General features: G+C 39.4%; 1 long non-coding RNA gene across 1 annotated transcript in view; it reads left to right on the top strand.

The window, feature by feature from the left end:
• The window catches only part of LOC117201153 (uncharacterized), a 546510-nt gene that overhangs the window by 293153 nt on the left and 227973 nt on the right, over nt 1-25384 (top strand). The window lies entirely within an intron of this gene.

Below are 25384 nucleotides of genomic sequence, written 5' to 3'. Positions count from 1 at the left end.
AAGTACCTGGAACATAGTAGATGCCCCCCAAATTTTTGTTGAAAGAGTAAATGAATTAATGAATGGACAAAATGCCTGCCCTTGGTCTCTTTTTACTGCACTTTGTCACATATCCATAATGTCCTTTTGGGAGACATGTGTAGGTCTCCTTCTCTCTCTAATAAAGGTGAAAGAATATGCAGAATCAAAGAATATGGAGTGGGAATTTTTACTAGTCCTTGTCAGTGGATTTCTAGGGAAATTTTAGTTTTGATTCTTCCTTTTCATTTTTACATGAAGAGTAAGACACTACCATGTCTGTCTTGTCCATTGCTGCATTGCCAGCACTTAGCACCATGTTTGGACCTCAAATAACTGTTAAATGAATAAATGGCTGAGTGAATGAATGAGTGAGTGAATAAAATAATAAATCAATAAATAGAAAAGGATCACTCTACCTTTCAGTTCAGAATGCAGTATTTAAAATCTTCCTGCTGACCAATTCAATACCCCAGTCCGTTCCCCCTAGCAATATTAAACTAGCCGTGGAAAGTGATTTTTTAATTTCCAAAAGTTGGAAGAACTCATCAGAAACCTGTCAGAAGCATTATCTAGTGTCAAATTTGAAATGTGGGAAGCAGCTGTAGAATGCACATATCCTCATAATACATGCTAATGAATTTGGTTTACTCAAAAGAGGCGAGTTGACTCCAACAATTGGACCAAATGTCTAACTCCTTTTTATTGCTCTGTTTCTTCACTGTTACAGTGTAACCCATGGACTCTTTGTACCACTCAAGAAAGAACCACATTACTAAGTTTTGCAACAATCTTATTCTGTGTGGGAAAAATGCAATAGAGATTATTACTTCTCCATACGTATTTATAGCCTCGAGCTCTCAGGGTTTTGTTCTTTTGTTGTTGTTGTGCTCCTTGGAAATTCTAAGTACTAGTCCTTGGTCTGGGTTGAGGACAAGAGCATTGAATATGCCATGGTCATATATTCTCTGCCACAAATATACTCCAGAGAAGACTGAGAGACAATTTCTAAACTTTAATCAGTGAGGCTAACTTGTTTTTTTTTGTTCAAAATAAAAACAGCTTTTAAATTTTGTAGGTTAAATATAATTTATACTTATTATACAAATTTTGAGCAACACAGAAAAGCAAACGTAAGATAGGTCAGCTGGCTTACATCTAACACTCAGGCCAAATTACAAATTACTTACAAATGAGTGTGAGAGGGCCCATTTCTCCGTATCTTTGCCCACACTGAGCAGTGTCAGACTTAAAGTCTTTGCTCAGGTGATGGATTAAATCATTCTTGACAGCATGAGAAAGCCATCGACTGCAAAACTACTGAAAAGTATAGAATTTGGTGGTAACATGGCTTAATGACGTAGGGTCTATGCTTCTTCAGTTTTCTAAAACAGGCTTGACATCAATAATCTCTCCTATTGGATGCATTAATAATAATAGTAGCTAATATTTATTGAGTATTTGTTATCTACTTCTAAGTGTCTGGGGAACAGTGAACTATTATTATAATATACATTTTACAAGTGAAGAACCTGAGGCATAGAAAGGTAGAGTACCTTGCCCAAAGTCACATAGCCGGGAAACTTACCTACATTTTTCATTTCAGTGTCCTATTTTTGATTCAAAAATATGTTTATCATGCATGTTTAATAGCTAACATATAGACAGGAGATGGAGAATATGCCTTTTGTGTGTTGGGAAAGAGGGAAGTATAACTATATAATTATACTGACAGAAGAATAGCCCCAAATCACTAAGAGAGTAATAGGGAAAATTAGGAGAGGTGGTATAGCCTAGAACATGTGTATAGGTGTATTGGTTTTCCATCGTTGCTGTGACAGACTATCACAGGCTTGAAACAACACAAATTATCATCTTTCCAGTTCTGTTGGTTAGAAGTCTGACGTGGGTTTTACTGGCTAAAATCAAAGTTTTGGCAGCATTGTGTTTCCTTCTGGAGGCTTGAGGGGAGATTCTGTTTCCTTGCTTTTTGCAGCTTCTAGAGGCTGCCTGCCTTCCTTGGCTCATGTCCCCCTTTCTTCATTGTCAAAGCCAGCAATGCTGCATCCAGTCCTTCTACATCAATCACATCACTCTCACCTCCTTTTCTGCCTTCTTCTTCTATGTTGAAGGAACTTTGTGATTGCATTGGGCCCACCTGCATTATCTAGGCTGAGATGCCTACTTTAAAATCATCATACTAGCAACTGTAACTTCATCTGTAACATAGTCACAGGAGTAGGACGTGGATATCTTTGAGGGGCAGTAATTCTGCTTACCACGATAGGCTCCAGATCCCCTTTTCCTTCCTTCCTTCCTCCTTTCCTTCCTTCCTCCCTTCCTTCTTTCCTTCCTTCCTTCCTTCCTCCCTCCCCCTTTCCCTCCCTCCCTTTCTTCCCTTCCTCCCTTCCTTCCTTCCTTCTCTCTTCTTTCATTAATTAAACCAATACTTACGCATTCCTCTAAGGTTGAATCATGATTCTAGGTTCTGGGTATACAGCAGAGAGCTTGACTAATCAAGTCCTTGCTCTCATGGAGCTTACATTTGAAGGAAATGAAAGATAAAGGCATGAATACCCCTGCAACAAAATGTCGGCTAGTAGAAAGCATCCCAAAAAGGAGGAGAATAAGAAGAGACAATAAACAGTAATGGGGGGCAGGGAATATGGGGTGATTTTTGAGAGTGGTAGCGAAAGCTGACTGTTGAGCAAAAGCCTGCATGAAACGAGAGATCTAAGAGAGGAGCATTCCAGGCAGAAAGAATGGCAAGTGCAAAGGTCATGATGTGAGGAGGACTGGCATTTTTGAGAAAGAGCAATATGGTCAGTGTGTCTAGGATGAAGCGAATGGCGCAGAACTTTGTAAGAGATAAGGACAGCAAGGGGACAGCAGTCAGGCCCTCTAGTACCTTGTAGGCCATGGAGCTGATTGTGGGAGGTACAGAGGTTTTGATCAAAGGAATGGCTGTGATCTGATTTGCATTTTGAAAAGATCATTCTGCCTAGTGTATGGTTAAATGCCTTTAAGAAGGTAAAAATGGAAGCAGGGAGACCAGTCAAAACACTCCTGCAATCACCTAACAAAAGGTTATGATGCCTTGGACTCTGGTGGTGAGTAATGGAGCTGGTACGATATCAGACTCAGGACAGGGCTTGCTGTGGGTTGTAGGGGGGCACAGAGGAAAGAGGGATCAAGAGTGACCTTATGTTTTCAGCTTGAGCAATGAGATAAATGTGCCTACATTCTGACATAGAGATGGGAAAAGCTAAGCAGGAACAGATTCTGGGGAGTGATGAAATTTTAAGAAATTTTGGACATCTTGGAGTTGTCTATTAGAGATATAAGTGGAGATGTTCTGAAGACAGCTGGATACCTGAGACTGGAATTTTCGGAAGAGGTTAGGCCTAGAGATATAAATTTGGAAGTAGTCAGCTTATGGGTGGTTTATGCATGGAGACTGGGTGTGAGTACTGGACAGTGGGAGAGGGAATTTCTTGCTGGGTGATGCTGAGGTACCTCTGAGCTTTGGGATCGTTTAAGGTAATACATGTTAGCACAGTTGTGTGTTTTCCTCTAGCCACATGCACTTGGGTAGTGAAAGAGGAGGTTGGAAGATGACTGCAACAAAGACTTAGGAGCTCTGATTGGAATTCCAGTTCTTCACTTCCATGTTACAGCCTGCAGCTTTTCTCAGCTCCGTTTTTTTCTGACAATGGGGAGAATAGCAACACCCATTTTTAGGGACTGCTGTGAGGATGAAGGATGCAAAGGACTTAGCCCAGCGTCTTGAGCAGAATGAGCTAAATGATTGGCAGCTGGGATCACAATGATGCTATTTATCATCATCACCGTCACTGGGATGATTAACACTGCGTCAGAATGTCCCAAAGAATTGAACTTATTTTTTAAACTTATTTTATTTTATTTTTAAAATAAATTTTATTTATTTATTTATTTAGGCTATGTTGAGTCTTCGTTGCTGCGTGCGGGCTTTCTCTAGTTGCAGCGAGCGGGGGCTACTCTTCATTGCAGTGTGCAGGCTTCTCATTGTGGTGGCTTCTCTTTGTTGTGGAGCACAGGCTCTAGGCACGTGGGCTTCAGTAGTTGTGGCACGCAGGCTCAGTAGCTGTGGCTCGCAGTCTCTAGAGCACAGGCTCAGTAGCTGTGGAGCACGGGCTTCGTTGCTCTGCAGCATGTGAGATCTTCCTGGACCAGGGCTCGAACCCGTGTCCCCTTCATTGGCAGGAGGATTCTTAACCACTGGTGCCACCAGGGAAGTCCCTGAACTTATTTTTAAAGAATAACGTGTTGGAAACATGTCTCTAAAAGTGACAAACAGTAATGTGAAGTGAGTAATTTGGCTTCATATTGATAGTAAATTACTCACGAAATAATATTTTTTAGACATTGAGATGACCTCACTCTACTTTCCCTGTGCTTTAACCAATTCTTCGTATTTTGTAGCTAGTTCCGGTGAATCCTAGTGATTTCTACCCTCTCCCCATCTTCTCTGTTTATTTCTAGGTGCTTTTAGTTACACTCAGTGTCCCTTTCTCTAGATCACTTTTAGATCTCCCATATGACTCCTCATTCTGAAGCAGTTTATATATGTATATATAAACTGGATATATATGTATATCCAGCTCTCATGGAAGACACCCTGAAGAAATGAGATAATCAAGGGTCAAGAGTTGCCATAGACTAAATGTTTGTTTCCTCCCAAATTCATGTGTTAAAACCTAATCCCCAATGTGACGGTACTAGGAAGTGAAGGCCTTTAGGATGTTATTAGGTCTTAAGGGTGGAACCCTCCTGAATGGGATTAGTGTCCTTATAAAAGAGATCCCATGGCCATTATAAAAAAAAAAGAGAAGTGCCTGGGAGGATGTGGATAAAAGGGAACTCTTGTGCACTGTTGGTAGGAATGTAAACTGGTATTGTCACTGTGGAAAACAGAATGGAAGTTTCTCAGGAAATTAAAAATAAGACTGTCATATGATCCAGCAATTCCACTTATGGGTATATCTCCAAAGGAAATGAAACCACTATCTCAAAGATATATCTATACTCCCATGTTCATTGCAGCATTATTCACGAAAGCCAAAGTAAGGAAACAACCTAAGTGTCAGTCAGTGGATGAAGGATCAAGAAAATGTGATATATACATACAGTGGAATATTATTCAATCTTAAAAAAGAAGGAAATCCTGTCATTTGTGACAACGTGGATGAACCTGGAGGACATTATGCTGAGTGAAATGAGCCAGACAGAGAAGGACAAATACTGCATGGTATCACTTACATGTGGAATCTAAAAAAATAAGTCAAACTCATAGAAATGGAGAATAGAAAAGTAGTTGCTGGGGGCTGAATGATGAAGGAAACAGGGAGAGGTTGATAAAAGGTACAAAGTTTTAGTTATAAGATGAATAAGGTCTGGGGATCTAATATAAAACATGGTGACTATAGTTGATAATGCTGTATTGTATAATTTAAATTTGCTAGGAAAGTAGAACTTAAAGGTACCCCCTACCCCCCACCAAAGGGGGTAAATATAGGAGGGATGGAGGTGTTAATTAACTCAATGGCAGGACTCCTTTCACAATATATATCAAATTATCATAAATAGCTTATAATTTTGTTTATCAATAAGCTGGGGGCAAGAATGTTCCCAGAGAAATCCCTCACTCCTTCTGCCATGTGAGGACACAGCAAAATGATGTCCCTCTATGAGATAGGAAACAGACTCTCACTAGACTGCCGGTGCCTTGATCTTGGACTTCTCAACCCCAAGAACTGTGAGAAATAAACAATGGTTATGTATATGCCACTCAGTGTATGGCATTCTGTTACAGCAGCCTGAACGGACTAAGACAAGTGTTCATTTACTAAAGATTCTGAAATTAGAGTACCAACAATAGATGACACGAATTAGCAAATTATATTAATTTGAGGAGGGTTTTTTTTTTTAAACAAAAAGTTGGATAGGGTGTGTGAACCACAAAAAACAGTGCAGTAACCCAGGGCTACTAGCAGAGACTCTGTTATGACCTCCAGGTTTGAAGAGATCAGGGGAAAGATCAATGATTGGATTCACCTCATGAAGACCCTACAGTCAAGGAACCAAGGAAATAAATATCCTGACCTCACTCTCCTCCCACCCCTACTCCCCACATGTCTTGTCAGGACTCTGCATTGACTGACCCAGCTGGAAGCCAGAGAGTATAGGAGCCACCGATGGGGTGTGCCCCCCAGGGCTGACACTCTCTGGGCAGGGAGTAGGGAGCTGGGAGGAGGATTTAGAGTGCATCTGGAGGGATCAGTAACTCAGAAAAGATTTCTGGCACAATGCCTAGTGAAAACACCTGCCCTCAATACAAATATCTCCTGCAGGAAGAAGCCCTTTGCATCTCCCGAACCCCCCACTTGGAACACCTGGGCTACCATCACTGTGTAACATTGGCCTTCAGCCCTCATGCATCTTTTCTCCTCTCACCTCCATCTCTCTGTGAAGTGGATTTCTTTAATTAGGCCTTGAAATGAGAACCCTTCACTGAATGTCTCCATTCAAGTAGCTCAATAAATAAAACTGTAGGAATTTAAATGCATTCAATTCACAGCATCTGCTTCCAACCTGATGTACTCTACATTTGAATTACACTGTCTATGCATATTACTTTGAGAATTCCTGGACCAGGTCCGGTACTATCCCTGAGACTATATTCAGGAGTTAGTATTCCATAGAAGGTAATGAGAAGCAAATGAATCTTAAAGGTGTGCCATAAAAAGTCACTTAAAAATGTTGGCTCCAGGTACCCTTCTAAAGCCAGTTACTTAAGAAGACAGTGTTTTTAAAGGAACACTGTCATGTTAGTTTGGTCCAGCATAATTTATAGACTTTTAAGTTGCTTTGGCCATACAGTTGTTAACAATGTCCCTGATATCAAGATGCATTTCAGAAATTGCCAACATATGCAATGGCCATGGCCTTTTAAAAATCATTTCCAGCCTTCTGTCTCCAGGGCTATCAACTCTAAATAAAATGATGGTGTTCCCCTGAGTCCCCAAACTGACAAGAAACAAGCATTGCTGTTCTGGCTCCAAAAGGAAACCAGAAATATTTCTAGGGCTTTTCTAGATGGAGACCCAGTGAAAAGAACTTGGTTCAGAGATTGAATTTTTATTTGAGAGAGTCCTTTTGAACAACTGAGGGAGAAGAGGGAGGGAATGGTGTCTGAGGAAGACACTGTGGCAGAAATAGCAAAATGGCAGCCTTGGAGGCTAGAGTCGGCTCTGTGGTCAGAGAGGGGGTGACGCTGAGTGTGGTGCTCAAGCAGGGAAGATGCAGGTACCTCTTTTGACTTATGGCTTCAAAGATTTGGGGGGACAATGGCCTTGGAAGCAGGTGGGGCTGCCATTCTTGACTCTCTTTTCCAATTATATGAAGTGTGGGGAAAAAGGATGTTAGAAACAGAGACCCAGATGTGCAGAGTGACAGTTCAAATGTAATGAGGACAAAGAACAGCAAGTGCAAGAGGAAAGATGTTTTAATCTCAGGTGTCTGCAGTTTTCCAGTGTCGTATAAAAGAAGCAAGCAGCAATAATGGAAGAGAAATAATAACGTGAATTGGTCCCCCTCTTGTAGTGCCTTCTGGTACCGAACTGAACCTTGATTCAGTCACTCAAGAGAAAGCCCACTAGACAAAGTGAGGAAGACGGAGTAGATAAGCTTGCTGTAGAATTTAGAGTGTGTAGACGAATCAAATTTGAGTAACACCTCTTCCTTATGTTATGCCACATGGTAGTGAGTTTAAAGGGACTGTTTGAGAAAAGGGAGAGGTTATCTCATGGGGAGAAACGAAGCAGGGAAGTACTTACCTCTTTCCATTCCCTTCTCTCCCTCCTGCCCCTTCTCCCCTGTCTCTCTCTGCCTCTGTGCTTCACACAGTGTTAGAAATAATTCCAGAGCGTGAACAGCTTGGGAGCTGCCCACAGAAGTGTTTGTGGAGCTGGAATCTCGGGCATCAAAAATAATTCAGACTATTCTCTTCATGTGTCATAGACACAGCTTGAACGACAGAACAAACTTCCTACAGAAATGCAGATCCATTTTGTCTAGTTACTTTAGCAGCTAAGTTTTACTGATTACATCATATGCTATTTTTAGCAAGACTTCAGTGTAACCATGGAAACTGCTTTTGCGAAAACTCTCACATTACTTCCTTCGAAATTAGCCATAGAAAAGAAAACCTTTGCAGAAAACTAATAAGGAATAAATGAGTTAGATTCAAGGGGGGAAAAAGAACAAACTTAGTAGCTCACAATAACATTTATATGTATGTAGACACCTATACATATGTTCGGGACAGAGTTGCCACCCATGTCTATATTTGTATGTAAAATCACTTGAATTTTTACATTCTTTTTGACTGGCAACAGCCTGAGCACATGACACAATGTAGTTTATTACAGTGGTACAGCACTGCATGTAAATCTAAGGGGAAGCCTGCTCCTCAGGGAATGGGGACCATGGTTTCCTAGCAACAAAAGATGTTGGAAAGTTTCACAAGATAATCCCTTTGACCAATTGGGAACTTGCTGGGGTGTGTGCAGTAGGTGCAAAGAGAGTATCTCTCCATAAATGCTTGAAAAGACTGAACTAGTCCCCCAAACATTGCCGTGGGGGGGAAGATATCTAGTCAGGTGACTGTAGATGGTAAAGTTATTTAGTGCAGCTTTGTGATTCTACCCTCTGGTAGGCAGGATAGCCACCCCCAAAAGTTTCCACACTCTAATCCCTGAAAGCTATAATATGTTCCATTACATGCCTAAAGGGACTTTGCAGAGGTAATTAAGGGATGGACCTTAAAATAGGGAGATTATTCTGGATTATTGGGTGAGCCCATTCTAATCACATGAGCCCTTAAAAGCAGAGAAATTTCTTGGCTGGAGTCAGAGAGATGTAGCAGAAGAAGTCAGAGACATTCCAGGCATGAGAAGGACCCCAGTAGTTGGTTTCAAGATGGAAGGAGTCATGTGGCAACTGTGAGAAGGAAATGAATCCTGCCAATAACTGAATGAGCCTGGAACAAGTGTGGAAACAAGAGGTACCCCCAGAGCCTCCAGATAAGAACGCAGGCTAACTGACACCTAAACAGAGCAGCCAGCCAAGCCCTCTGGACTTCGACCTAGAGAATGGTGAGACAATGAATGGATGCCATAACTGTGAAGTTTGTAGCAATATGTTACCACAGCATGTAGTAACATGCTGCAGCAATATGTTACTACTATATGTTAATACATATCCCAAAACGTTTGTGTTAGGAATGTAGCTTGTTAGTGAATCTTCTTTTCCACTGGTGCAAAAAGGGTCAAGGAAGAAGTTCTTTCGGTGTTTTAAAAATCCCATTGTCATTTATCAAAAATTTTGAAGACTTAATACCTGTTATCAAGTGATGAACTTCTAGGAGCATATCTCAAGGATGAAGATATATGTAAAAGTTTATAATCTGTATAATGTTATGCATACCAGCACAATATTGGAAGTAACCTAAAATTCTGGTTAAATAAATTATGGAACATGTGTTTGATAGAATATTATGCTTCATTAAAATTATGCTGCATAAAAATATTGACTGGGCTCTTCTCCCTCCAGCCACTTCCACGCTATGCCCTGGGGTAGCCATGTGGCTGACAGGGACTTGGGGCTCTGGCCGGGTGTCAGGCCTAAGCCTCTGAGGTGGGAGAGCCGAGTTCAGGACATTGGACCACCAGAGAACTCCTGGCCCCATGTAATATCAAACGGCGAGAGCTCTCCCAGAGATCTCCATCTCAACGCTAAAACCCAGCTCCACTCAATGACCAGCAAGCTACAGTGCTGGACGCCCTATGCCAAACAACTAGCAAGACAAGAACACAACCCCACCCATTAGCAGAGAGGCTACCTAAAATCATAAGTTCACAGACACCCCAAAACACACCACAAGACGCAGCCCTGCCCACCAGAAAGACAAGGTTCAGCCTCCTCCCCCAGAACACAGGCACCAGTCCCCTCCACCAGGAAGCCTACACAACCCACTGAACCAAAATTACCCACTGGGAGCAGACACCAGAAACAACGGGAACTATGAACCTGCAAGCTGTGAAACGGAGACCCCAAACACAGTAAGTTAAGCAAAATGAGAACACAGAGAAATACACAGCGGATGAAGGAGCAAGGTAAAAACCCACCAGACCAAACAAATGAAGAGGAAATAGGCAGTCTACCTGAAAAAGAATTCACAGTAATGATAGTAAAGGTGATCCCAAATCTTGGAAATAGAATGGAGAACATATAAGAAACGTTTAACAAGGACCTAGAAGAACTAAAGGGCAAACAGACAATGATGAACAACACAATAAATGAAATTAAAAATTCTCTAGAAGGAATCAGTAGCAGAATAACTGAGGCAGAAGAACGGATAAGTGACCTGGAAGATAAAATAGTGGAAATAACTACCATAGACCAGAAGAAAGAAGAAAGAATGAAAAGAATTGAGGACAATCTCAGAGACCTCTGGGACAACATTAAATGCATCAATATTCGAATTATAGGGGTCCCAGAAGAAGAAGAGAAAAAGAAAGGGACTGAGAAAATATTTGAAGAGATTATAGTTGAAAACTTCCCTAATACAGGTAAGGAAATAGTCAATCAAGTCCAGGAAGTGCAGAGAGTCCCATACAGGATAAATCCAAGGAGAAACATGCCAAGACACATATTAATCAAACTATCAAAAATTAAAAACAAAGAAAAAATATTAAAAGCAGCAAGGGAAAAGCAACAATTAACATACAGGGGAATCCCCATAAGGTTAACTGCCGATCTTTCAGCAGAAACTCTGCAAGCCAGAAGGGAGTGGCAGAACATATTTAAAGCAATGAAAAGGAAAAACCTACAGGCAAGATTACTCTACCCAGCAAGGATCTCATTCATATTCGACAGAGAAATTAAAACCTTTACAGACAAGCAAAAGCTGAGAGAATTCAGCACCACCAAACCAGCTCTACAACAAATGCTAAAGGAACTTCTTGAGGAAGGGAACACAAGAGAAGGAAAAGGCTTACAAAAACAAACTCAAAACAATTAAGAAAATGGTAATAGGAACATACATATTGATAACTACCTTAAATGTAAATGGATTAAGTGCTCAAACCAAAAGACATAAGCTGGCTGAATGGATACAAAAACAAGACCTATACATATGCTGTCTTACAAGAGACCCGCTTCAGACCTAGGGACACATACAGACTGAAAGTGAGGGGATGGAAAAAGATATTTCATGCAAATGGAAATCAAAAGAAAGCTGGAGTAGCAATTATCATATCAGACAAAATAAATTTTAAAGTAAAGACTATTACAAGACACAAAGAAGAGACACTACATAATGATCAAGGGATCAAACCAAAAAGAAGATCTAACAATTGTAAATATTTATGCACCCAACATAGGAGCACCTCAATACATAAGGCAAATGCTAACAGCCATAAAAGGGGAAATTGATGGTAACATAATCATAGTAGGGGATTTTAACACCCCACTTTCACCAATGGACAGATCAACCAAAATGAAAATAAATAAGGAAACACAAGCTTTAAATGACACATTAAACAAGATGGACTTAATTGATATTTATAGGACATTCTATCCAAAAACAGCAGATTACACTTTCTTCTCAAGTGCTCATGGAACATTCTCCAGGATAGATCATATCTTGGGTCACATATCAAGCCTTGGTAAATTTAAGAAAATTGAAATTATATCAAGTATCTTTTCCGACCACAACGCTATGAGACTAGATATCAATGACAGGAAACATCTGTAAAAAATACAAACACATGGAGGCTAAATAAGAAACTGCTAAATAACCAGGAGATCACTGAAGAAAACAAAGAGGAAATCAAAAAACACCTATAAACAAATGACAATGAAAACATGACAAACCAAAACCTATGGGATGCAACAAAAGCAGTTCTAAGAGGGAAGTTTACAGCAATACAATCCTACCTCAAGAAAGAAGAAACATCTCAAATAAACAACCTAACCTTACACCTAAAGCAATTACAGAAGGAAGAACAAAAAACCCGCAAAGTTAGCCGAAGGAAAGAAATCATAAAGATCAGATGAGAAATAAATGAAATAAAAACAAAGAAAACAATAGCAAAGATCAATGAAACTAAAAGCTGGTTCTTTGAGAAGATAAACAAAATTGATAAACCATTAGCCACTCATCAGGAAAAAAAGTGAGAAGACTCAAATCAATAAAATTAGAAACAAAAAAGGAGAAGTAAGAACTAACACTGCAGAAATACAAAGGATCATGAGAGATTACTACAAGCAACTATATGCCAATAAAATGGACAACCTGGAAGAAATGGACAAATTCTTAGAAATGCACAACCTTCTGAAACTGAACCAGGAAGAAATAGAAAATATGAACAGACCAATCACAAGCACTGAAATTGTGATTAAAAAGCTTCCAACAAACAAAAGCCCAGGACCAGATGGCTTCACAGGCAAATTCTATCAAACATTTAGAGAAGAGCTAAGACCTATCTTTCTTAAACTCTTCCAAAATATAGCAGAGGGAGGAACACTCCCAAACTCATTCTATGAGACCGCCATCACCCTGATACCAAAACCAGAGAAAGATGCCACAAAAAAAGAAAACTACAGACAAATATCACTGATGAACATAGATGCAAAAATCCTCAACAAAATATTAGCTAACAGAATCCAACAGCACATTAAAAGGATCATACACCATGATCAAGTGGGGTTTATTCCAGGAATGCAAGGATTGTTCAATATATGCAAATCAATCAATGTGATAAACCATATTAACAAATTGAAGGAGAAAAACCATATGATCATCTCTAGATGCAGATAAAGGTTTCGACAAAGTTCAACATGTATTTATGATAAAAACCCTCCAGAAAGTAGGCAAAGAGGGAACTTACCTCAACATAATAAAGCCATATATGACAAACCCACAGCCAGTTTCATTCTCAATGGTGACAAACTGAAACCATTTCCTCTAAGATCAGGAACAAGATAAGGTTGCCCACTCTCTCCACTATTATTCAACAGAGTTTCTCAAGGTTTAGCGACAGTGATCAGAGAAGAAAAAGAAAAGAAAGGAATCCAAATCAGAAAAGAAGAAGTAAAACTGTCACTGTTTGCTGGTGACATGATACTATACAGAGAATCTTCAAGATGCTACCAGAAAACTACTAGAGCTAATCAATGAATTTGGTAAAGTAGCAGGATACAAAATTAATGCACAGAAATCTCTTGCAGTCCTATACACTAATGATGAAAAATCTGACAGAGAAATTAAGGAAACACTCCCATTTATCATTGCAACAGAAAGAATAAAATACCTAGGAGTAAACCAACATAAGGAGACAAAAGATCTGTATGCAGAAAACTGTAAGACACTGATGAAAGAAATTAAAGATGATACAAACAGGTGGAGAGATATACCATGTTCTTGGATTGGAAGAATCAACATTTTGAAAATTACTATTTTACCCAAAGCAATCTACAGATTCAATGCAATCCCTGTCAAACTACCAATGACATTTTTCACAGAGCCTGAACAAAAATTTTCACAATTTGTACGGACACACAAAAGACCCCAAATAGCCAAAGCAATCTTGAGAAAGAAAAACAGAGCCGGAGGAATCAGGCTCCCTGACTTCAGACTATACTACAAAGCTATGGTAATCAAGCCAGTATGGTACTGGCATAAGGACAGAAATATAGATCAATGGAACAGGGTAGGAAGCCCAGAAATAAACCCACACACATATGGTCACCTTACCTTTGATAAAGGAGGCAAGAATATACAATGGAGAAAAGACAGTCGCTTCAATAAGTGGTGCTGGGAAAACTGCACAAGTACATGTAAAAGAATGAAATTAGAACACTCCCTAACACCATACACAAAAATAAAATGGATTAAAGACCTAAATGTAAGGCCAGACACCATCAAACTCTTAGAGGAAAACATAGGAAGAACACTCTATGACATAAATCACAGCAAGATCCTTCTTGACCCACCTCCTAGAGAAATGGAAAGAAAAACAAAAGTAAACAAATGGGACCTAATGAAACTTAAAAGCTTTTGCATAGCAAAGGAAACCATGAACAAGACAAAAAGACAACTCTCAGAATGGAGGAAAATATTTGCAAATGAAGCAAGTGACAAAGGATTGATCTCCAAAATATACAAGCAGCTCCTGCAGCTCTATATGAAAAAAACCCCAATCCAATCCAATAATGGGCAGAAGACCTAAGCAGACATTTCTCCAAAGAAGATATACAGATTGCCAACAAACATATGAAAGGATGCTCAACATCACTAATCATTTGAGAAATGCAAATCAAAACTACAATGAGGTATCACCTGACACCAGTCAGAATGGCCATCATTAAAAAATCTACAAACAATAAATGCTGGAGAGGGTGTGGAGAAAAGGGAACCCTCTTGCACTGTTGGTGGCAATGTAAATTGATACAGCCACTATGGAGAACAGTATGGAGGTTCCTCAAAAAACTACAAATAGAACTACCATATGACCCAGCAATCCCACTACTGGGCATATACCCTGAGAAAACCGTAATTCAAAAAGAGTCATGTACCACAATGTTCATTGCAGCTCTGTTTACAATAGCCAAGACATGGAAGCAATCTAAATGTCCATCGACAGATGAATGGATAAAGAAGATGTGGCACACATATACAATGGAATATTACTCAACCATATAAAGAAATGAAATTGAGTTATTTGTAGTGAGGTGGATGGACCTCAAGACTGTCATACAGAGTGAAGTACGTCAGAAAGAGAAAAACAAATACCATATGGTAACACATATATATGGAATCTAAAAAAAAAAAAAAGTGGTTCTGATGTACCTAGGGGCAGGACAAGAATAAAGACGCAGACATAGAGGATGGACTTGAGGACTCGGGGAGTGGGAAGTGTAAGCTGGCACGAAGTGAGAGAGTGGCATGGACATATATACACTACCAAATATAAAATAGATAGCTAGTGAAAAGCAGCCGCATAGCACAGGGAAATCATCTCAGTGCTTTGTGTCCATCTAGATTGGTGGGTTAGAGAGGGTGGAAGGGAGATGCAAGAGGGAGGAGATATGGGGATGTATGTAAATGTATAGCTGATTCACTTCGTTATAAAGCAGAAACTAACACACCATTGTAAAGCAATTATGCTGCAATAAAGACATTAAGAAAATAATGATTCATGTGGAAAATGTTTATGTAGTACTAAGTTAAAGTTAAAAGGGGGAAGGATAATTTTAAAAGTAGTATATGCATTTATAAGTTGTATATGCATTTAAAAGTCTGCATGTTAAAGTGTTTAATACTATTTTCTTCCAGGTTGTGGGAGTACGTTTTCTGTTTTTAAGTGCTTTCTATGATAAAAATATGTAACTTTTGTAACTAAAAAACATAATAAATGTCATTACAATCTTAAAAATAAATAGAATAGCTTGATTTTGAGCAGGGTGGTTGGTAAGGGGGCAGTTTGAGGCTATGCATCAAACAGCTTCTTTCAAAAGACTCACCATTTTGCTGGCTTGGAAAGGGAACTCTATGACTTAAGTTTCCTCCCACTTCTTTGTTTTTCTGTTTTTTTTAAGTAAACACTACAGTTTATTGATTACATTACAATTGATTCTTTTTTTAACATCTTTATTACAGTATAATTGCTTTACAATGATGTGTCAGTTTCTGCTTTATAACAAAGTGTATCAGTTATACATATACATATGTCCCTATATCTCTTCCCTCTTGCATCTCCCTCCCTCCCACCCTCCCTATCCCACCTCTCTAGGTGGTCACAAAGCACCAAGCTGATCTCCCTATGCTATGCGGCTGCTTTGCACTAGCTACCTATTTTACATTTGGTAGTGTATATATGCCCATGCCACTCTTTCAGTTTGTCCCAGCTTACCCTTCACCCTTCACCCTTCCCATATCCTCAAGTCCATTCTCTGGTAGGTCTGCATATTTATTCCCATCTTGCCGCTAGGTTCTTCTGACCATTTTCTTTCTTTTTTTTTTAGATTCCATATATATGTGTTAGCATACGGTATTTGTTTTTCTCTTTCTGACTTCACTCTGTATGACAGTCTCTAGGTCTATCCACCTCACTACAAATAACTCAGTTTCATTCCTTTTTATGGCTGAGTAATATTCCATTGTATATATATGCCACATCTTCTTTATCCATTCATCTGTTGATGGACACTTAGGTTGCTTTCATGTCCTGGCTATTGTAAATAGAGCTGCAATGAACATTTTGATACATGACTCTTTTTGAATTATGGTTTTCTCAGGGTATATGCCCAGTAGTGGGATTGCTGGGTCATACGGTAGTTCTATTTTTAGTTTTTTAAGGAGCCTCCATATTGTTCTCCATAGAGGCTGTATCAATTTACATTGCCACCAACAGTGCAAGAGGGTTCCCTTTTCTCCACGCCCTTTCCAGCATTTATTGTTTGTAGATTTTTTGATGATGGCCATTCTGACTGGTGTGAGATGATATCTCATTGTAGTTTTGGTTTACATTTCTCTAATGATTTGGATGTTGAGCATTCTTTCATGTGTTTGTTGACAATCTGTATATCTTCTTTGGAGAAATGTCTATTTACGTCTTCTGCCCATTTTTGGATTGGGTTGTTTGTTTTTTTGACATTGAGCTTCATGAGTTGCTTGTGTGTTTTGAAGATTAATCCTTTTTCAGCTGCTTCATTTGCAAATATTATCTCCCATTCTGAAGGTTGTGTTTTCGTCTTGTTTATGGTTTCCTTTGCTTTGCAAAAGCTTTTAAGTTTCATTAGGTCCCATTTGTTTGTTTTTCTATCCACTTCTCTAGGAGGTGGGTCAAAATGGATCTTACTGTGATTTATGTTATAGAATGTTCTGCCTGTGTTTTCCTCTAAGAGTTTGATGGTGTCTGGCCTTACATTTAGGTCTTTAATCCATTTTGAGTTTACTTTTGTGTATATGGTGTTCTAATTTCATTCTTTTACATGTAGCTGTCCAGTTTTCCCAGCACCACTTATTGAAGCGACTGTGTTTTCTCCATTGTATATTCTCGTCTCCTTTATCAAAGATAAGGTGACCATATGTGCGTGGGTTTATCTCTGGGCTTTCTACGCTTTTTCATTGATCTATATTTCTGTTTTTGTGCCAGTACCATAGTGTCTTGATTACTGTAGCTTTGTAGTATAGTCTGAAGTCAGGGAGCCTGATTCCTCCAGCTCTGTTTTTCTTTCTCAAGATTGCTTTGGCTACTCGGGGTCTTTTGTGTTTCCATACAAATTGTGAGATTTTTTGTTCTAGTTCTGTGAAAAATGCCATTGGTAGTTTGATAGGGATTGCATTGAATCTGTAGATTGCTTTGGGTAGTATTAGTGATTTTCACAGTGTTTCTTCCAATCCAAGAACATGGTATATCTCTCCACCTGTTTGTATCATCTTTAATTTCTTTCATCACTGTCCTGTATTTTTATGCATACAGGTCTTTTGTCTCTTTATGTAGGTTTATTCCTAGGTATTTTATTCTTTTTGTTGCAGTGGTAAATGGGAGTGTTTCCATAATTTCTCTGTCAAATTTTTCATCATTAGTGTATAGGACTGCAAGAGATTTCTGTACACATTAATTTTGTATCCTGCTACTTTACCAATTCGTTGATTAGCTCTTGTAGTTTTCTGGTAGCCTCTTTAGTATTCTCTATGTATAGTATCATATCATCTACATCAGTGACCATTTTACTTCTTTTCCGATTTGGATTCCTTTTATTTCTTTTTCTTCTCTGATCACTGTCAGTAAAACTTTCAAAACTCTGTTGAATAATAGTGGTGAGAGTGGGCAACCTTATCTTGTTCCTGATCTTAGTGGAAATGGTTTCAGTTTTTCACCATTGAGAACGAAATTGGCTCTGGGTTTGTCCTATATGGCCTTTATTATGTTGAGGTAAGTTCCCTCTTTGCCTACTTTCTGGAGGGTTTTTATCATAAATACATGTTGAACTTTGTCGAAATCTTTATCTGCATCTAGAGATGATCATATGGTTTTTCTCCTTCAATTTGTTAATATGGTTTATCACATTGATTGATTTGCATATATTGAATAATCCTTGCATTCCTGGGATAAATCCCACTTGATCATGGTGTATGATGTTTTCAGTGTGCTGTTCGATTCTGTTTGCTAATATTTTGTTGAGGATTTTTGCATCTATATTCATCAGTGATATTGGCCTGTAGTTTCTTTGTGACATCTTTGTCTGGTTTTGGTATCAGAGTGGTGGTGGCCTTGTAGAATGAGTTTGGGAGTGTTCCTCCCTCTGCTATATTTTGGAAGAGTTTGAGAAAGATAGGTGTTCTCTTCTCTAAATGTTTGATAGGTTTCGCCTGTGAAGCCATCTGGTCCTGGGCTTTTGTTTGTTGGAAGATTTTTAATCACAGTTTCAATTTCAGTGCTTGTGATTGGTCTGTTCATATTTTCTATTTCTTCCTGGTTCAGTTTCAGAAGGTTGTGCATTTCTAAGAATTTGTCCATTTCTTCCAGGTTGTCCATTTTATTGGCATATAGTTGCTTGTAGTAATCTCTCATGATCCTTTGTATTTCTGCAGTGTTAATTGTTACTTCTCCTTTTTCATTTCTAATTCTATTGATTTGAGTCTTCTCACTTTTTTTCCTGATGAGTGGCTAATGGTTTATCAATTTTGTTTATCTTCTCAAAGAACCAGCTTTTAGTTTTATTGTTCTTTGCTATTGTTTCCTTCATTTCTTTTTCATCTATTTCTGATCTGATCTTTATGATTTCTTTCCTTCTGCTAACCATGGGGTTTTTTTGTTCTTCTTTCTCTAATTGCTTTAGGTGTAAGGTTAGGTTGTTTATTTGAGATATTTCTTGTTTCTTAAGGTAGGCTTGTATAGCTATATAGTTCCCTTTTAGAACTGCTTTTGTTGCATCCCATAGGTTTTGGGTCGTCATGTTTTCATTGTCATTTGTTTCTAGGTATTTTTTGATTTCCCCTTTAATTTCTTCAGTGATCTCTTGATTATTAAGTGGTGTGTTGTTTAGCCTCTGTGTGTTTGTATTTCTCACAGGTTTTTTCCTATAACTGATATCTAATCTCAAAGCGTTGTCCTCCCACTTTTTAATTGTTCTTCAGCAAGCCTGGTTTGGGAGTGGTTTGGAGCATGCTTTCTTTTGTATTAGTTAGCAGTTTTGCAGGTTTTTTTTTTTTTTTTTTTTTAACAGAAATCTGATTCAAAGCAGCTAAGTCTCAAGTAATGAAAAGTCCGGGGGTAGATTCTGACTTCCAGTGCCCCAGCCATGTCTTTATGGTTCTGCATTTCTCTTCACCTCTTGGACAAGCACTTTCTCAAGTGCAGCAGAAAGAGAGGTCTGACAATAAAAGTCTAGGACTCTGGTAGTCTCGCCATAGGAAGAACGGAGATGAGTATTGTGAAGGTTTAGTCTCACCTGAGTCATGTAGAATGGATTTTCTAGAGGCAGTTGGGGTTCTGTTAGTAGAAAGAGGGAGAAGAGATACTGTGCAGGGGCAAGAAGAGTCATCCATTGGATTTGTGCAGGACCCTGGCTTGGGGCAGCCGAACCACTGGAGTCTTCCCTTGACGATGACTCAGAGTCTATTTGTTGCTCTCCCATTGGAGGCACATACTTCCAAGGGATGTATGTGATGAGCTAGAATGCTCCTCATCTCCAGTCACTCTGTGGGCTATTGCCACCATCTGTCCCGTAGCCTCTGTCTTACCCGCATGCATTACCACTTCTGAAACTTGAGGAAGTCTCTTTCCACATTTGAGGACCACCATGCAATGTCACATTATAAATGATTCATACTATAATAAAGGCTGAATCTTTTGGCTTCTTCCTGATTCATAACGAGTTCCTTGCCTTTCTAGCCCTGTCTGGCTCATGGCAGGATGTCAGTAAATATTTGTTGAGTGAGTGGAAGTCTGTGTCTTCTGAGCTTGGGGTAAATATGTATTGCTGTTCTTTGTTCAGGTCTTAACCTCATTGTCACTGGATCTTTACTGCCAACGTTAACGTGTTCACTGAGGTTCCCAGGAGATTGAGGCGCTTCCTATGTTCCATGAAACGCTGAGTTTGTAGGTGCTCATTCAGACTGTGCTCTCCATTCAAACCTTACAATAACCAGGTCAGCTGTTATTATGAATTGTCTAATCTTCCACAAAATGGAAGTCTCCTATTTTTCCATATTTCCTCCCTCTGCGTAATCCTCAGCTGCTAAACATGGCTGTGGAATTTTGAATAAAACATTTAAAAACCACAGTAAATTCTTACCAGTTTTGAGGGCATAGGCAGAGTTGCTGGGATAGGAAAACGAGAGGCTAAGGGAGCTTTCAAATGACCATTGAATATCTTGATTTTCTGACCTTATTCATGTTTCTTTATAAATGTCGTTAAATTTCTGGATATTCTCTGCTAGCAAGAAACTTGTGCATGATGGGCCCCAATATTTAAGCTGGTAAACAAACAGGAAGAAATGAGTTGCTGAGGGCTTGTTCCATGATATACGTATTGGATAATGACCTGTGTTGCTGCAGAGAGCAGGGCTGGCTGACCACTTGTCTTTTCCATTTAGAAATTCTCTGTTTCTGATACTCTGAGAGGATCTTTGGACAAACTCTTCTTGGACTGGCAGCAATTGCCTTGCACTTTCTTGAAAACTCTTGAAAAATACTCCTGAGTATATGAAAAGGCCCAGAAATCAGAGGCAGTGTGTACTTTCAGGTTATTACCCATTTCTTGAATTCTCTTTGGAGGATACTTGCTAGATAATTACCAGACAAATCACTGAGTGACTAGCGGACCTGCGAGGCAGAGGCTGTCTGTAGACAGAATGGCAAAGTAGGCACAGTTGTCATTTGGTGCATCTGGTTTTCCCTACCCCATCCCCACTTCCCACCTCTTGTTTTCCCAAGGCTTCATGCTACCTCCCTGCTGCCCAGGACCATCAGCTGTACATGCCATTAAAACATACGCTGTTCTGCTCTGATCTCTTTCCTAGTAAATGCAGATTCATGCTATATTCCAGTCCCTCAGGCATCCTTGAAGGAGAGCTCTTTCTGAGTGACAGTTAGCTCATCTGGCAAAGGTATTCATGCTATGAATTAGTGTTTTCCCATATAATTTTCAGGTTAGCAGGGGCTCTCTGGAGATAGCATGCTAACATACTAAAGCTTAATCAAAGTCTAAAAAACCTTTTCTTCACACTGTTTACTTCAAGCTACATCCTATATTATTCTCTTTTACCAAAATAATCTTAAGGGAGTACATTATACTTGATAGGTCCATTTCCTTTCTTACTCTCTTATAATTTGTATGCCCTTCTTGCTATTCCATAGCTACTGGGCTCTCAAAAATTTCCACCAACCACCTAATCACCAAACTCTCTTTGTTAAGCCTGTTGACCTGTCCATAACATTAGACAGTGCCTGCTCCTCCAAATTCCAGCCTCCTTTGGAACTCCACCAGTTCTTTTTTTCCTCCTCTGGTGGAATCCAGATCTCATTTACTGGCTTCTCTTCCCTTATTTAAACCCTTAAAACTGGAGCTTCCACAAGCTTCGCTTGGCCTTCTCTCTCATGCTCCCTAACCCATCCAGCTAATCACAGAATCCTTAGCCCAACATCTGCTAGATCTCAACTCTGTTACCATTGCTTCCATTTAACCCCATGTTACGTTTCCTTTAGCTTTTGTAATAGTTTCCCATCTCTAGCTTATTCCCGTGCAAGTCTGTCTCACACATAACACCAATTATCCAGTCTTAATAATTGCCTACTTTTCCTACTTTGCCTACTTCTACTATGTCTCAAATGTTTGTGGGTTTCTCCATTCCTGTTCAAAGAGCTTGCCACATCATTTGTGGCTTTCTTTGAAGTCTTATCCTTTCATTATTCTCTTTCCTTTCTCCCCTCAGTCTCTTGACAACAAGCACCGTTCAAGAAAGAGCCAGGTGCACCACTCATATTCCATTCCTGAGAACATCCCCTGTATTAGTTCCCCAGGGCTCCCATAACAAATTACCACAAACTAGGTAGCAAAAAAAAAAAAAGAAAAAAGCAAAGCAACCCAGAACTTTATTCTCTCAAAGTTCTCTGAGCCACAAGTCCAAAATCAAGCTGTTGGCGGGGCTTCACTCCCTGTGAAGGCCACGGGGAAGAATTCTTCCTTGCCTCCTCCAGCTTCTGATGGCTCCTGGTGTTCCTTGGTTTGTGACAGCATAACTCTAATCCCTGCCTCCATCATGACATAGTTTTTCCCCTTTGTCTCTGTGTGTCTTCTCCTTTTATGTCTCTTATAAGGACACCTGTCATCAGATTTAGGGCCTACTCTAAACCCAGGATGATCTCATCTTCAGATCCTTTACATAGATCCACATCGATAAAGAATCTCTTTTTGAAGGTCACGTTCACAGGTGTTGGAGGTTAGAACTTGGACATTATCTTTTGGGGGAAGCTATTCAACTCACTACACTTCTGTCCTCTGAATTGTTCCTTTACAACAATCTTTGCTTCTGAAATGCCCTCCCTACCATTTTGGCTTGTCTAACTCCAACTCAGTTTTGAAACGTAACCCAAATTCCAACTTCTCCATGAGAATTCCCCAGAGTCCCTTAGCATTAACGGTCTTTTAAAAACTCTCAGAGTACCTTCTACCTCTTACCTCAGAACTTACCATAATATGCCTTAAGGCAGAAGTATTATGAACTTCTCTTTCTTCTTCAAAAGACTTTTAGTTTTGTGGGGCTTCATAACCCCCACCAGAAATTTCCAAGTTGGAGCCATTTATGCGTTAGCTGATTTGAATGGACTGCACAGGCATGGCTCTACTATAGGGTACTTCACGTCCATGGGTGGACAGAGGGTATCGCTATGGGCTGACTGGGGCTGTGGTTTCTTCTGCCCTATCCAGATAGAAGCTTTTGGGAGAGGGGTGCAATTTAAACAAGGTAAGGCAGTTAAGTAATCCCCATTAATCTTGAAGAAAAGGCAGAATTTCAAAAGAAGAATCCAGAAAAATATCCTTTTGAAACACCTTATTTTTTTTTAATTTTTAATTTAATTTTTTTTCAACATCTTTATTGGAGTATAATTGCTCTACAATGGTGTGTTAGCTTCTGCTGTGTAACAAAGTGAATCAGCTATACATATACACATATCCCCATATCCCCTCCCTCTTGCATCTCCCTCCCACCCTCCACATCCCACCCCTCTAGGTGGTCACAAAGCACCGAGCTGATTTCCCTGTGCTATGTGGCTGCTTCCCACTAGCTAGCTATTTTACGTTAGGTAGTGTACATATGTCCATGCCACTCTCTCACTTCGTCCCAGCTTACCCTTCCCGCTCCCTGTGTCCTCAAGTCCATTCTCTACGTCTGCGTCTTTGTTCCTGTCCTGCCCCTAGGTTCTTCAGAACCATTTTTTTTTTTAAGATTCCATACATATGTGTTAGCATACGGTATTGGTTTTTCTCTTTCTGACTTACTTCACTCTGTGTGACAGACTCTAGGTCCATCCACCTCACTACAAGTAACTCAATTTCATTTCTTTTTATGGCTGAGTAATATTCCATTGTATATATGTGCCACATCTTTATCCATTCATCTGTTGATGGACACTTAGGTTGCTTCCATGTCCTGGCTATTGTAAATAGAGCTGCAATGAACATTGTGGTACATGACTCTTTTTTTTTTTTTTTTTTTTTTTTGCGGTACGCAGGCCTCTCACTGTTGTGGCCCCTCCCTCTGTGGAGCACAGGCTCCGGACGCGCAGGCCCAATGGCCATGGCCCACGGGCCCAGCCGCTCTGCGGCATGTGGGATCCTCCCGGACCAGGGCACGAACCTGTGTCCCCTGCATCGGCAGGCGGACTCTCAACCACTGCGCCACCAGGGAAGCCCCCATGACTCTTTTTGAATTATAGTTTTCTCAGGGTATATGCCCAGTAGTGGGATTGTTGCGTCGTATGGTAATTCTATTTTTAGTTTTTTAAGGAACCTCTGTACTGTTCTCCATAGTGGCTGTATCAATTTACATTCCCACCAACAGTGCAAGAGGGGGTTCCCTTTTCTCCGCACCCTCTCCAGCATTTATTGTTTGTAGACTTTTTGATGATGACCATTCTGACCAGTGTGAGGTGATACCTCATTGTAGTTCTGATTTGCATTTCCTTATTTTTTTATTTGTAACTTTTTTTATTTTACAAAATTGATCAGTCTTATAATTCATGGGTTGCTAAGCACTAAAGGACCTCAGTGGTCTTGCAGTCCAGTCATAAAAATGAGTGTATGATTTGCCTAAAGCCACATAGCTGCTCCATGACAGAGTCAGGAATGGAGAGTCCAGGTCTTCTCACTCAAAACCTAAAGAATCATTTCTTCTAGTATTTTCCTGTTGAGATAGAGCCAGTTTAATCTCCTTCTGTGAAGCCGCCACACTATAATTAATAGCAAGGATGACAAAAATCAGTTAGTTCTTTAAAAGTGCTTTGGATTCTCAGATGCCTTCGACATGAATATCCTAAATTGGAAAATAACTAAGCACAAATAACACTAAGATGTATTTCTCATATTTTTAGTGTATAAAGCAGCCTGTTTGTTTTTCATCTCATCTTTTTACATTCTCACTAATAAGCAAAAGTCAGTAGATCATGTGTTCATTGGGTCTTGTGGTCATTAGTGTGAATCACAAAGGTTGTACTCTAATTGCTTACATCCTGCATAAAGCACTCTGTTGACTGAGGTACAAACAAGCTTCCTTAGAGACAAAACGAATCTCTAGGTCAAAAGCCTTCACCACATTTTTTTGTAATTCTTAGATGTGTTGTTACCAACATGGGAATCATTAGAACCTATTCTTTTAAAATTACATACATTCATTATAACCATTTTCATAAGGAAGTCAGGACCAAAAGATTTCTACTTGATTTTTAAAATTATGTATTTAGAAATCTTGCCATGATATAAAAATTAAATCCCATTTATCTATGTATTCAGCAAATCAAAGCCTTTTATGAAAAAAGAGTAAAATTAGGTTATCCAAGAAAATCTGGGACATGTGGTCACTGTGTTATGCTTTGTCAGCATTATTAAAAGCTGTAGATAAATAGCATATACACACATACTCAAGAGTATTCTAAAATTGAGGGTTAATCATAGAATTAAGTGAGATCATAGAATGATTGATAAGAAGTAGTGTTGAAAATAATACTCAAAATGCAGGGATTGGATGGTC

Source organism: Orcinus orca, chromosome 11, assembly GCF_937001465.1.
Source record: "Orcinus orca chromosome 11, mOrcOrc1.1, whole genome shotgun sequence".
Taxonomy (NCBI): Eukaryota; Metazoa; Chordata; class Mammalia; order Artiodactyla; family Delphinidae; genus Orcinus; species Orcinus orca.
This window is presented reverse-complemented; position numbering and strand designations above follow the sequence as displayed.